The following is a 13,734-nucleotide window of genomic DNA, read 5'->3' on the forward strand; positions in this document are numbered from 1 at the left end:
ATTTCATATCCGTCCACCCTTTTAAATCTAGCGCTAAACCTTAAGGACCTGCCTTTGAAAATTCAAAATTGGCAGAGAGAGAAAAAGAAGAAAGTAGGTTTTAGAGAGTTTTCTCTGTATTACAACTGATGGGAAGGCAATGTTTATCTCTTTCCAATCACTAACATTTAAAAAGTTCTTTGAAAACAAGCAGTATGAACAAAATGTTCTTTTGGGAAGAGGCTAATACAGTCTTGTCTGACTCTTTGTGACCGCATGGGCTGTAGCCTGCCAGGCTCCCCTATCCGTGGAATTCTCCAGGCAAGAATACTGAAGCAGGTTGACATTCCCTTCACCAGGGGATCTTCCCAACCCAGGGACTGAACCCAGGTCTCCTGCATTGGAGGCAGATTCTTTCGCTTTTGAGCCACCAGGGAAGCCCTTAGGAAGAGGCAAGCTTAGGCAATAGAGGGTAAGGCAATACACAATAAAAGAAGCAGACTATGGTGCTAGAGGGAAAGTTTGGATTTCGGGGTTTCAAATGTGTGAGGCATCTTGCCTGAAGAGTCAGAACATAAGAGCTACAGCGTATGTCTGCCTAAGCATGTTGCATGTAATGTTTGGGGCATATTTATACTAAAAATTATTCAGTGTTTACATGAAATTAAATGTAATTGGGCACCCTGTATTTATCTAGCCACCCTACTCAGGGGCTGGTCCCCAAGGCAGCCTTGAGCCAGGTACAGAACATGCTTGTTTGGAGACATTCCTGATAAGCCAAGAGCTAGAGCTCAGCTGACATGAGACATCTGAATTAAGTCCTTGGTTGTATATATACGTCTATTTCATGTGTTTTATCATTCACTTGGACCTTTTGTCTTTGACTGAAAGTCTCTATAAACTGTGCCTGAATACCATGGCGTTAATCACAAGCCTCCTGAAGTATCTTTATATTGTGTGAAATAAATGCCCATATACTTAGAAGTTGAAGTAAGAAATACTCACCACAATATTTAGCTAAAATTACAAAGGGAGTATAAATTAAGCCATCATTTTGTTAAAGTGTATATTGTAAGTCTTAATTCCTCCATGTTCTTAGATGTGTGTTTGTGTAACTGTTGTGTCAAGACTTTCACTGATAAAGTATTTCAATTAGCTGGTAAAAGAATACATTTAAGGAGTTACAACTGATGTACATTTGGGCTAAATACCTATAATCAGAGTTGTTTCTCACCTGAGTTGCTCTTACTGATGCTATGTTAACAAGTGGCCCTGATTGCCGGCAATAGATCGCTTAACATGTTGATGTTTGTGTGGTAATCACATAAAAATAGTGACTCACTAGTACTTGGAAAAAGAACCTGATACTAGGTTTAGGCTGAATAAGTTATAAGGCCACTTTGTCATCTCCGGAAGCCTTATTCCCAAGTCACCAGGATTTTAACATGGGACTGATTTGAGGTCAATTGAGATATTAAATGATTCGGGGTGGGCAGAGGGGCGTTGAAATAAACTGGTGAACTGAAGGTGCTGAGTCACCTGCTTTCACACTCACCCACCCCCCATGTCTCCAGCCACTTGCCACTAGCTCCCGGGGTAGCCAGGGCTTATCACTTGGGTGTAATCTTACAGACGAAAATGGCTGAAATGAGCCAAAAAGGCAGGAAGAGGGGAAGCTGTAGTAGTCATCATCATTGACATCGTAGTGAGGAAATTGTAGGGCAGACATGTACAAGGAAGTCAAATCTCCTTCATCCACCAGCAGTCTTTTTTTGTCCCTGGGTGGTTTGTGTGATGATTATATCACTCTTCAACAATCTCCTACCACTGTCTTTTATAATCATGAAATTACCATCAACACTTTTTTCCTCACAAGCTATTTATTCTCTACCTCATTTTTTCATAACCTCATAATCTCAGTTCACAGAAATGACCAAAGAATTCTCAAGATCTAATTCTATCCTGCTGCTTTTCCCCAAATTACCTTAATGTGGTATTCTGGGAAATTTAGGGAGCACATGCTTGTCAAAGAAAAGTAGCATTTCTGTGGCAAGGCAAGTACTCTCTCTTCTTTGTAACTCAGCATAAGACCTATATTTAAAAATTCAAGAAGAAAATGTTCACATGGCTCAATTTCATGACTTTAGCAGGTCAACTCAAGGTATGGGCAAATTATGTCTTTCCTACAAAGCCATCACGGGAAACCTGAGATGGCCACTCTGAACAGCCTGGCCTCTAGAAAGTTTAAAGAATGAAATCTATTCCATGTCTTACATATGTTCCATGTTTATAAGAAATTTCATCACTGAGAACTTTGTAGAGAGTGAAATTCTTCCTCCTAGCTCTGCTGAATATAATCTCCTTGAGGTAGTGGGTCTAACAATATGGTAAGAAAAAGTCAGTGGTCTCTAAAAAGGCTACTTTCTCTTGTTCAGAGTCTCCTTGTCCAGTCCCAGGTAACAATCTTTATCCCAAATCAATGTAGCTAAGCACTTCCATGTACCTCCAGAGAATGCAGAGCTTTTATCTTATAATACAAATATACTTAATATAATTTTGAATAGACAATACATTCACATAGTACAAAAGTTAAACTGACAATAAAAAGGCATGCATTGAGAAGCTGTGCTTCACCCCTTTTTCCCATCCACCCTACTAATTCCTGATGCCCCCTAGAGGTAAGCATGTGCATTAGTTTCTTTGGGGGTCTTTAAATATTTTTTTGCATATTCAAGCAGACATTATTAATTCTCCTATATTTTCCTATATTTCCTATCTCATTTTCCTATATTTCATATACAAAAGGCAACACGTGCTATACATATTCTGCAGTTTGCTCCTTCCATAGGGAAATACACCCTAGAGATCACTTCCTATTAATAGATAGTGAGCATTTATTAAAACCCGATAAAGCATCCTTATCAACAGACACTCAAAATGTTCCTTAACTCTTACCATCACAAACAATGCTTCAGTGAACAACGCATCTATGTGTCCTTTCATACACATACAGATATATCTGTAGGATACATTTCCAGAAGTGGGACTTCATAGAACTTTTATTAAATACCTCCATCTTACTTACCAAAGAGTAGTCTGTACTTCAGTTTGTAATCTTTTCACTATTTTATGAGCTTTTGGAAGGCATGAGCTGTGTTTCACTCGTCTTTGTATCCACAGCCCCTCCATAGCACCTAGCATGTTAATGCAGAATACAAACTAAACTTCCTCGTGTAACTATATCCTTAAGAATGTTAAAGTAACCCTCAACTTAAAAGGCTGAAATCTAGGGTGTAAATTAAGAGGCACTTCCAAGTTTCTATTTAAGGATAAAAATGGGACTTACAAGATGCCAGGCCAGATGAAAATACTGAATAAGGAGTAGAAGTTTCAAGGATGAGGATGTGTCTTCAAATCCAGTGACTGGGACATGTCACATAAGTGTTCTGGGCTATTTGAACACAGAGACACTGAATAGTAAATGGGGAGGATTTCTGGAGGAACCCTGCCTGCTGAAGGCCAGTCACGAGTGACTGAGAACAGCCCTAACTTAAAAGCCCAGCCCAAGATGCAAAAAGAGAAAAAAATGTTAAGTACACAGCTGGCTAAGAACTGAGCAGATAAAGCAACTATACTCCAATGAAAATTAATTTTAAAAGAATCTGAACAAAAAGAGAAGTTGTGTTACGGTGTGTGTGTGTGTGTATTTGATGTGATTCTTATTCTCCTCCATCTCCACTCTCTTGATAGCCTATGTGAATGACTCCTGATCCTACTCTGTGACCCCTCTACATTTGTCAGGAAGACTGCCAGCAAGTTGCGGTGAAAGCTCAGACCTGGTCCTAATGATGGCAGCTGTACCTCCCAGCTCATTCCCTCACCATCCCAGGGCTGCCCCCGCCCAGCCACCGCTGCCACGCCAGCACACAGCCCACAGGAATGTTTTCCTTCTCCACTAGGCCCTCACGTACCATTGCAGCTGCCACTGAACGATGTAGAAAAGCCACGCCTGAAGAGACAGGATGGCGGGCGAACGTGCCACACACAGAACTCCCCTCAGCCCTGTCCAAGTACCTGCCTCTCAACAGTGAGTGAAAAGTAACTTGAAAGACCTCTCTGGTTGTATCAATAATGTAACAATATCATTCAAAAATTGTAAATGTGTTTTTATCTAGCACTTTTACTTCAAACAATTCTACCAAAATTTATAAAAGTTCACAAAATACACGTTTGCTAAACTATTATTTGAAAAAGAAAAAAGCCTAAAAGAAAACATTTGAAATATGCACCAATATGTGTACGTTAGATCCATAATATCATATTATCTGACACCCTGTGCAACTGCTAGGAGAATGGGGTAGACCCATGAATAGGGCAACATACAGCCAAAATACATTGCTAAGTGAATAAAAGGAAGTTCAGAAGAGTAAATATATTGTATGATGTTACTTGAGATTTAAAAGAGGACACACTTGCTTGTGAATAAAATAATGTCTGTTAGAGGCCTCCCTGGTGGCTCGGTGGTAAACAGTCTGCCTGCCAATGCAGGAGACACGGGTTCGATCCCTGGTCAGGGAACTGAGATTCCCACATGCTGCAGAGCAACTAAGCCCATGAGCTGCAACAATTGAGCCTGTGCTCTAGAGCCCTGAACCCACATGGTGCAACTGCTGAACCCCACTTGCCCTGGAGCCAGAGGTCCGCAACAAGAGAAGCCACGGCAGTAAGAAGCCCATGCACCATAGCTGGACAGTAGTCCCCACTCTCCACAACAGAAAGAAGCCCGAGCAGCAACAAAGAGCCAGCACAGCCATAAATAAATAAATAAAAGCATTGTTTTAAAAGTGTCTGTTGATATATATGAGAGGGAGTTTCCTGGAAGTCCAGTGGTTAGGACTCACTGGCTTTCACTACCGGGGCTGAGTTCAATCCCCCGTCAAGGAACTAAGATCCTGCAAGGCATGCAGCAAGGCCAAATATATATATATAACTATTATTAACAGTTATTCACCAGGGAATGGGGCTTCCCAAGTGGCACTAGTGGTAAAGAATCCACCTGCTAATGCAGGAGACATAAGAAATATGGGTCCAATCCCTGGGTCAGGAAGACCCACTGGATTAGGAAATGGCAACTCACTCCAGTATTCTTGCTGGAAAATCCCATGAGCAGAGGAGCCTGGGGGAGCTCCTCCCATACATTCCATGGGGTTGCAAAGAGTCGGACACGACTGAGCATACCAGGGAATGGGATTGAGGGGGCTAGGGGGAAAGAAAGGAATATTTTAAAACTTTATATCCTGTTTGTATTGTTTTCATAAGTAAAAAGTTTTCTCACAACCAATCTATTATTTCTTAGGTTGTTATGGTATATAGATTTGATGGGGTTTAGCGATCATTTTTGAAGTTTTGGTTATAGTGAATAATTACCACTTTAAAAATCCTCCAAGAGAGTTCTGTGTGGCTGAGGGAAAAGCTATGGTTGATCTCAGTTGAGGCACACAGACACAACTACAAGTTGTGGACGTACACTCAAATCCAAGTCACACAGAGAGGTGAGCGAAATTTCCTGTGATTTCAAAAATCCAGGTGTTGAGCTTTCAGATTGTTGATGAGATTAGCAGTAATTTTAATAAAACTCGATCACCCCCAAACTTAGAACTGACACTTGCCTACACTCATCTTTCAAGGGATGCATTTTAGCTTTTACATTGTGTTTGCAAGGAGATTTCCCATGAAGTTAACTTTAAAAATTACGAAAAAAAATTGATCACATTTTACAAAATCAAGGAGAAGTGAGGGAGAAAAGATACTCCCATATTATGCAAGTGTCTTGTTGCTAAAGAAGAGACTGCTCAAGGCAGACATACACCAAGCAGTAGGTTCTGCAGTTTGGTTTTTCAATTCCTGATCAGTGGAGCCATTCAATCAGTTTCTGTGTCTGATCCTGAAGAAAGAAAACCTGAGATGAAACAAGAAAAAGAGAAAACGTCAAAGCAAGAAAAAAATTGACAGTACAACTGGCAGTAGATCCAAATATAGGTTCCCTTGGGGCAAGGCTTTACTCAAGAAGCTTGAAAGTAGCAACATTTCATTTGGAATGTCAATTTCCAGGTAACCTACCTTTTCCAAGATTTTCTGTTGCTGAGATGATGACATCTTTGGTTGCTAATCTAACCAAGTTTTCCAGTGTCAAAAGTTTTATCAATTAGTCTTTCTCTCTGCAATATAGAAAAAGGAAGTTGTAAGGTATACATTAATTTAAATGCTTTATATGATTCTCCTTTTCTCTGGAATAGTATTTTGTGTTTGCAAATGTACCTACTTCTCTTGGTACTAACATGGTAGGTCTATAGTAGAAGCTAAATAAGACAGACAAACCAAGCAAACAGACAATTCAGCTTGCTGTAATTATAACCACATCTAGTTTATGGAAGTAATGCAAGCCTGAAATTCACAAACAATTTTAATAGATCTTTAGAACCAAAGCATACTTTTGAGTTTAGCCCCAAAACTAGCCCAAAATCTTGCCTTGTTGCTCAGTCAGTAAAGTCTCTGCCTGTGATGCAGGAAACCCAGCTTTGATTCCTGGGTTGGGAAAATCCCCTGGAGAAGGAAATGGCAACCCACTCTAGTATTCTTGCCTGGAGAATCCCATGAACAGAGGCGCCTGGCAAGTTACAGTCCATGGGATCACAAGGGTTGGAAATAGCAACTAAACCACCACTACCAAAACTTTTGAGAACTTTCATTTTACAACTGAATGCTAAAGCACAATAATAACCTTTGAGATTAAAAAAAAAAAAAGCAAGAGACAGGTTGAAAGAACTCAGGAAGGAATAATAGAAATTAAGAGAAATAAATAAAACAGTAAATATATCAATAATTATACCTTTGTTTGCCTAATTCACTTATTACCAAGCAATTGTGTATGCGTCCTCAGTTACTCAGTCATGTCTGACTCTTTGCAACCCCATAGACTATAGCCTGCCAGGCTCCTCTGTCCATGGGATTTTCCAGGCAAGAATACTAAAGTGGGTTACCATTTCCTACTCCAAGGGGCCTTCCTGACCCAATGAAGCAAATAATCTTCAATTATAAAAATGAGCGTAACCATTTGAGAAATGTTTACTTCCACAAAGTAGGTTCTAAGCATGTTTGGTAATTTAATTTTAAACATATGTTATTGTATTTTGGGGTTTTCAGGCACTGGCCTCCAATATTTAGATCAAGCAATCTAGAAATAAATTATCTTGATAACTAACATTAAGTTGTCCAAAGGCACATTGCTCAAATTATTAGAAAGATATGGCTGAAAGTATATTTTTGAACTCAATTATCCAGATAACTTGCACATAAATATCCAAACCAAATCCACAGAGTTGGGATATCTGTATATTCCATATACACCTGTTTTGATATACAATGTTTTTTCCTTTGAACCACTAATCAAGTTTATTATGTACAACTTCTACAATACAAGTCTATTTGCCCCAATGTCTTAGCATCATCGGACCCTCTCATCAGAATATTGGTTAGATTCCCTAGTGTGAATCACTTATCCAGTTGCTTGCCTGATTATTCATGTGTTTTTGAGACTTGTGAAATGCGGCAGATAAACAGGTTTATGCTGTGTGCAGCTTGGAGGGCAGCCAATGTCTGTCTGACTATCCAGTGTATTGACTCTCCTGCCTTAAATCTCTCTCATACAGAGAAGCTGTATTTTAAGTCTAAAATCAGTGTAGAATGCAATCCAGGAATGTCACTGCAGAAAACAGCAGGTGCTCATCCACTCATTTGTGGTGATTCTTGCAGAGAAGAAAGTGAATCAATGATTCACCCAATGGACAAAGAAACGTCACAGTGAATATTTGGAATAGAAGTCAAATGTGGGAAAAGAACATTCTCATCTAAAAATGTGCTCTTATTTTAGAAGGGAAAACCTCCCACAAGAAAATCAGGAATTCTGCTGAAGTGCTCTGATTGTACCTGCAGTAAGCAATAGCTCCCTTCTCCCTGCTTCTCCTGTTTTATTGCTTTTGTGTTGTACTTCTAAAATAAATATCAATAAATCATTGCAGTTAGATACTCTAATATAGACAGAAATGTACTTGACTCCCTACAGTCATTACAATTGGAGGGGACTCTGATTAGGATGCTTTACTTAATTAAGTGATATCGTCTAAAGAGAGTTCTTCCCTCCATTTTCTGTTTAACAGTCTTATAAAACACCAACAGAGGAAATTCATTCTGTTGTTTGCTTTCCTTATTGTAAATGGTTTCTTCTCATTCATAGTTTACAGAAGATGTTGTGATAATGAAACGGCTAATAAGCCAAAGGCTGTGGTTCAGCTACACACAGAGCCTTGTTCAAAGCAGCCCAAGCCACACTAGACTTGAGAACATTTTCTCTCTCAGCCCTAGAAATGTATTCTAAAATTTATTTTTACAGCATTTGTAACCTAAAATTAAGATGATTCAAAAGAACATTTTTTCCTGAGAAATCACACTTCATCTGGTCTATATAGGGTTCAGCAGAGATCTTCAAAATCTGTTTCTTTCGAAAAATAGAAAAAAGATGGGCAAACAATAAGCAGTCCTTATGTATAAGATGCTATTTGTGAGGCACTTTAATTTTACTGAAAGAAGTCATTAAATTTGGATTGCCAATACAAATATGATTATATATGTTTTCTAAATAAAATGTTATTATGTTGCAACTGAACTCATCCATTTATTGTTTGTTTACCTAGTGCTCAAACACATGTTTTATTCATAGATGTCTGGGAGAAAAAAATTTTGCTTGATAATCATACCAAGCATATTTAACAAAAGCGATTCTCCTTTTATTAGTGAACAAGTTTAAGCAGAATGATTTCATTTTTTTTTTTTCCATTTGGTTAATTCAGACTTGCAGAAGCCTCAGTATACAGCTTTTGTTTCTCCGCCTGCTGGCTTTTATGCCTTTAATGTATGCATGCCTATCCACTGATGGGAAAATATCATTTCCTCCAAGTCTTCCTTTTTCCTTCTTGACTGCACTCTCAGTTGATTTCTGGTTTTGGTGAGATTTCACTAGCTACTTCTGTCAAATCATATACAAGACAATCAAACTGATTCCCAGTAAAAAGTTCACTATCCTGTTGGAGATTTTAAACTCTCTTTCACTGAAGCAAATGAGAATTCTAAATATATTTACTTATCCCTTTAAAAATAAATATCTGTATTCTAAAATAAATTTAAAATGTTAGAAAGTAGCCAAGAAAGTGAAGATTTATTAATATCTATGAAATTGTTTTCATTAACAAATAAAACATATTAACAAATGTTTTTACATTTAGCAACTTTTTATTAAAAAGCAACATAAATGTAAACACTCTCTTAAATGAAAAAGCTTACAATATATATATTTTGCCATAACACAACATGTAGCTAAAATCATTTAATGATCTTAAATTTTTAAATTCATTTGAGTCTCAAAATATAAATATGAATATTAATGAATCACATACAAGGGGCTTTTAATTAATTTCTAGTCTATTAAAGAAACTTTAAACCATTGCCAAGAACCTGAATTTATTCCTGGCTTATATACAGTTTGGTCATTTCTCAGGGGAAATAATAATAGCAGTAATAACAATCCACAATTAATAAATGAGTTAAATGACTCTAAGGTTTTGGTTTTAAACTGCATTACACTAGCCCTGCATAAAACCACTACCTGAAAACATTCTCAAGTTATATAGATTTTCTTAACTCCCAACTTTAATCAGCTTTACCATAGAAAACCAAAGAAAAACAATAAAACAATGTGTCCCTGGACATGTTACCCAAAATGAATTCTAGAAGTTGCTTGTAACTGCTTTTATTTTTTTTTAAGGAGGCTCTTTATTAAAGATTAACCTTACATTAGTTCTAAAGTTCATTAGATATTATTTTCTAATTTTGTAATGTAGATAATTTTTATAACAAAAAGTTTAGTTAGCCTATTAAACAAACTTCTTTATAGATTTTCTTAAAGCTCGTCATTTGAAAAGGTGCCTTTGTGCTGAAACTGAACATATGACATTCCTGTCCCCTAGGAAAAGGTTTAAAGAATTGAACAACAGTAAGTAAATTCTGTTAGAAATTTTAGTCCATCTTCCCTGCATTTGTTTACTTTTTAAAAAACAAGTTTTAAAAATAAAGAAGGTGGCTCTTTTCTTAGGACTTTAAGATGAATGAAAATTGCGTCTAATGAAGTACCGCTGAAGAGTAGCTGCTGAGTCTGGCAAAAGAATGTGAGTCCCATTTTACATGAACCAATTATTTTTATCAAATGACGTTTCTATCTAAATTGTTTGCTTTAAGAAATAACAATGTTAGAGATAAACAGAGTTATTTTAATATGCGTTTTACAGCATTATTATTCTAATTCCTATAAATCAAATTGACTGCAACGGAGCTCATTTCAGGCTGTTATTTATTGAAACTGCTTTTCATGGAGCAGTGAACATTTGCAGCAAATGCTCCAAAGCTGACAAGCAAATAGATCAGATTTTTTAAATGTAAACACAAATATTGCTATGCATTTAATAGGCTCTATAGTTAGAAAAAAATTTACATCCTAACATAGTCTTTTCCTGTACTTGTAAGATGAGCATTCTAAAGTATTTCTCATCAAAGCTATCTGTCTCTGTAAAGCAGTAGAAAGAGTAAATTTCCTGGAGAGAACTCAGCTAAGAGACACCCTTGGTCGATCAAATCTGTACCAAGAAGAGTACAAAGAAAAACGAGAAGATAATTATTTGAAACTATTTTTTTTTCTTTCTACAGAAATAGATAATGAATGCTCAAGAAAGAAAATATTCAGCAAAAAGCTTTTTGGGGGGAACAGAGAGAAAAAAAAATCTTGTGTGATGTGATAGGAGAAAGTATAGAGATTGAAACAAAACAAACAAAAACAAAAAAACAGTCAAACTCGGACTGTATTCTTCTAAAGCATGTTTCCTTTCTGCAAGAGATGACTGCAGTCTGAGGAGTAAATTACTGCTGTCAGTGAGTTGCACTTTATAAACACAGGAGAAGGGATCATCCGCTCCTTTGGAACACAATTCTCTTATTAATAGCACCAGTTTCAGAGCTATTTTTGCCTCTAAAAGGGGCACCTGCTAGACATTTACAAATTACCTTTAATAAGGGAGAAAAACTTATAAACCGTTGTCAAGATGTATATATTTCTGACCCCAGTTAAACATTTTTAACAAGCCATCTTACCAATGTTTTGAAGCACCTCAGTCGCCTGGAGGGAGCTCTACCTTTAATGTAAAAAGACAACAAAGAGCCGGACACACACCCAAAAAACAAAATTATAAAATAAAATCAAACATAGGACACACAGGGAAAACAAAAGGGAAACATGTTGTTTATAATGAACAAACCATGAACTTCATGAAAATATGTCAAAAGCAATATTTGTGCCTTAGCAGAACAATTCCTGATATATAATAAATGAAAGAAAAGTAAAACTTCTGAGTAGAACCAAGCATTGAATAAGCTGTAGAAATATAACAGTGTTAAGTACTGCATATTCTTTTAAGACATAGTATAATATAAATGTTAATGCAGTTAACTTAGTTCAGCATTCTGTTAATATAAAAATAGCCATAATGTAGTACTTCATTATTTGTAATTAATCATAAAATAATGACTCAACAGTCCAGGAGAATCCCGGTCATGTTTTACAAGTACAGTAATCATACATAAATCATATAAAAACTCAAATTCATGTTTTAAATGTTATTTTCAAAATCTATATTTTTTCTCTGTTTAAATGCATATAAACTCAAACTCCCCCAGCTTAAAAAAAAAAAAAAGTAACTAAGATTATCCTCCTAAAACACTTACAGCTCAACATTTGGGAATTTTCAAATCTTATTTTCATAGCAATAAAAAATAATCATTGAAAAGAGCAACTGAAATACATCATATACTTTAATGACTCAAATATTTATTTCTAGTCCTTTTTGCATCAAGGCTGTGGGAAATTTGTATTATGAAGATCAGATGGTGCACTGATGTGAGAAATGTTGCAAAGCATTCTGTTGATTGGTTCTAATTAACTGCAGTGCTCTTGTGTTCTCAGTTTTAGCCGGCACACACTACACAATGCCTTTTATTTTGCTTTGAATGGATTTTTACTTAAAAACAGCTGATCTCAATATCCAAAGCATTTTGGCTTTTTTTTTTAATCTCTTAAAATTTTCTTGCAATATTTTCTTTTCAATTTTAAAAGATAAATTTGAAAATATTTCTAAAGCAGAAAGTATAATCAGTTAAATTAACACCACTCGTGTGGTCTTTCACATGTATTTTGCATGTTCTATAGTACGTGATTACATTCTCAAACCACATTTCAATTCCTCTTTAAAAGTTATACATCTGAGTGATGGTTTAAGCAGGAAATTCTGAAAAGCAGTTCAGAGCATGCTGCTAATTTTTAATTTTTTTATTTTTGTAATCAGTCGACTAAATAGAACAGAACTAAAACACGGGAGCATGAGCAAGAAATGGGAAGGATTCCAGAACTAAAAGTATTAAACAAAAATTCTTTACACTCACCTTTCTCTGATGATTTAAGCTCAAGCAGCCCTGACAGAGAGTGTCATGAATTTTCATCAACTTCACACATGTCATACATTTAAAAACATTTTGATTTGTCCTGGGCCCCCTGCATGTCTCTGGAGCACAGTAACAGTGCTGAGCTGTTTGGTAGGTACAAACCCTATGAACTCCCAGAGCCCTGGAAGATATATTACTAATGTAAACAGGCCCTGAAGTGGGGGAAGAAAAAGATCATTAAATAACTGGAAGCTTCCAAGGAAATGCAGACTTTAAAATAAGGAAAGTATTACTAGAAGCAGTGCATTTGCTATAATATTTAAGGGCCACAGGTTTATCCATACGTTAGTTTTCTGAGAATATACAGTTATCTAACCTGAAAATCATTTTGGAAAGGAAAATCCACAACCTAAAAATCAAGCTAAATTATTAACTTAACCTAGTAGACATTGAAGGTGATTAGTCATCTTTTTGTTCACATGAGGATAAGATGTGATTCATTTGAGCAGAAAGTCCACAGTTTCAAAACGGCTAGCAATATCCCGCTATTTCTAGGAGGAAAGCTGTGTTAAATGCAGTCAAATAAAAACAGAATTTTGCCCTAAAGAACACATCCGGGATTATCTTCCGAATATTTATGTTCCCTTTAAAATTGTGAAAAATCATTCAGATGAAGTAAGAAATAAACAGCAGGAGAGGTTAATAAGCGTGAACAAAGTCACAAGTCATAGAACAATATCAATATAGTAGCCTTACAAATAACTTACACTGTGCCCTCACTTTATGACTGAGAAAGCTGAGGCTCAAAGAGAGTAAAGTGACTCCCCCAAGGTCTTACAGAGACTAGGAAACACAACTGGAGACACAATGGCCAACACAATGTCTGTAACACCATAGAGCCTTTCAGCACAGTAACAGGACCGGCAGCTCAGGTGGATGTCAATCATACAATCAAGTAAAACAATGAGCAAGGCATCCTTGACCCTAAAAGGAATACGCAATGCATACAAAATTAACCAACCATCTTTACCCAGTGTCAACAGTTAGTTTTCTTTAAAAGGTGCCTCTTTGGAAGCGATCTTTATGCCTTTATTCTTTCCAGGGTTTGAAGGTTTCTATCTATTTAATGAAAGGTAGTTCTCGTTAGCACTCTTACAC

At 36.6% G+C, this 13,734-nt stretch overlaps 1 long non-coding RNA gene across 5 annotated transcripts in view; it reads right to left on the bottom strand.

Annotated features, from left to right (window-relative positions):
* The window catches only part of LOC132658089 (uncharacterized), a 28,801-nt gene extending 15,338 nt beyond the window's left edge, over positions 1 to 13,463 (bottom strand). For 4 of the 5 annotated variants that reach the window (XR_009597104.1, XR_009597106.1, XR_009597102.1 and 1 more), the window contains exons 1-3: positions 11,233 to 13,463; positions 6,100 to 6,197; positions 5,847 to 5,938 (exon numbers count right to left, since the gene is read on the bottom strand). This is a non-coding gene — a long non-coding RNA (uncharacterized LOC132658089). The remainder of the gene's footprint in view (positions 1 to 5,846; positions 5,939 to 6,099; positions 6,198 to 11,232) is intronic. The other variant, XR_009597105.1, reaches the window with a different exon arrangement.
* Between the last annotated feature and the right edge of the window lie 271 nt (positions 13,464 to 13,734).

Source organism: Ovis aries, chromosome 18 (assembly GCF_016772045.2).
Source record: "Ovis aries strain OAR_USU_Benz2616 breed Rambouillet chromosome 18, ARS-UI_Ramb_v3.0, whole genome shotgun sequence".
Taxonomy (NCBI): domain Eukaryota; kingdom Metazoa; phylum Chordata; class Mammalia; order Artiodactyla; family Bovidae; genus Ovis; species Ovis aries.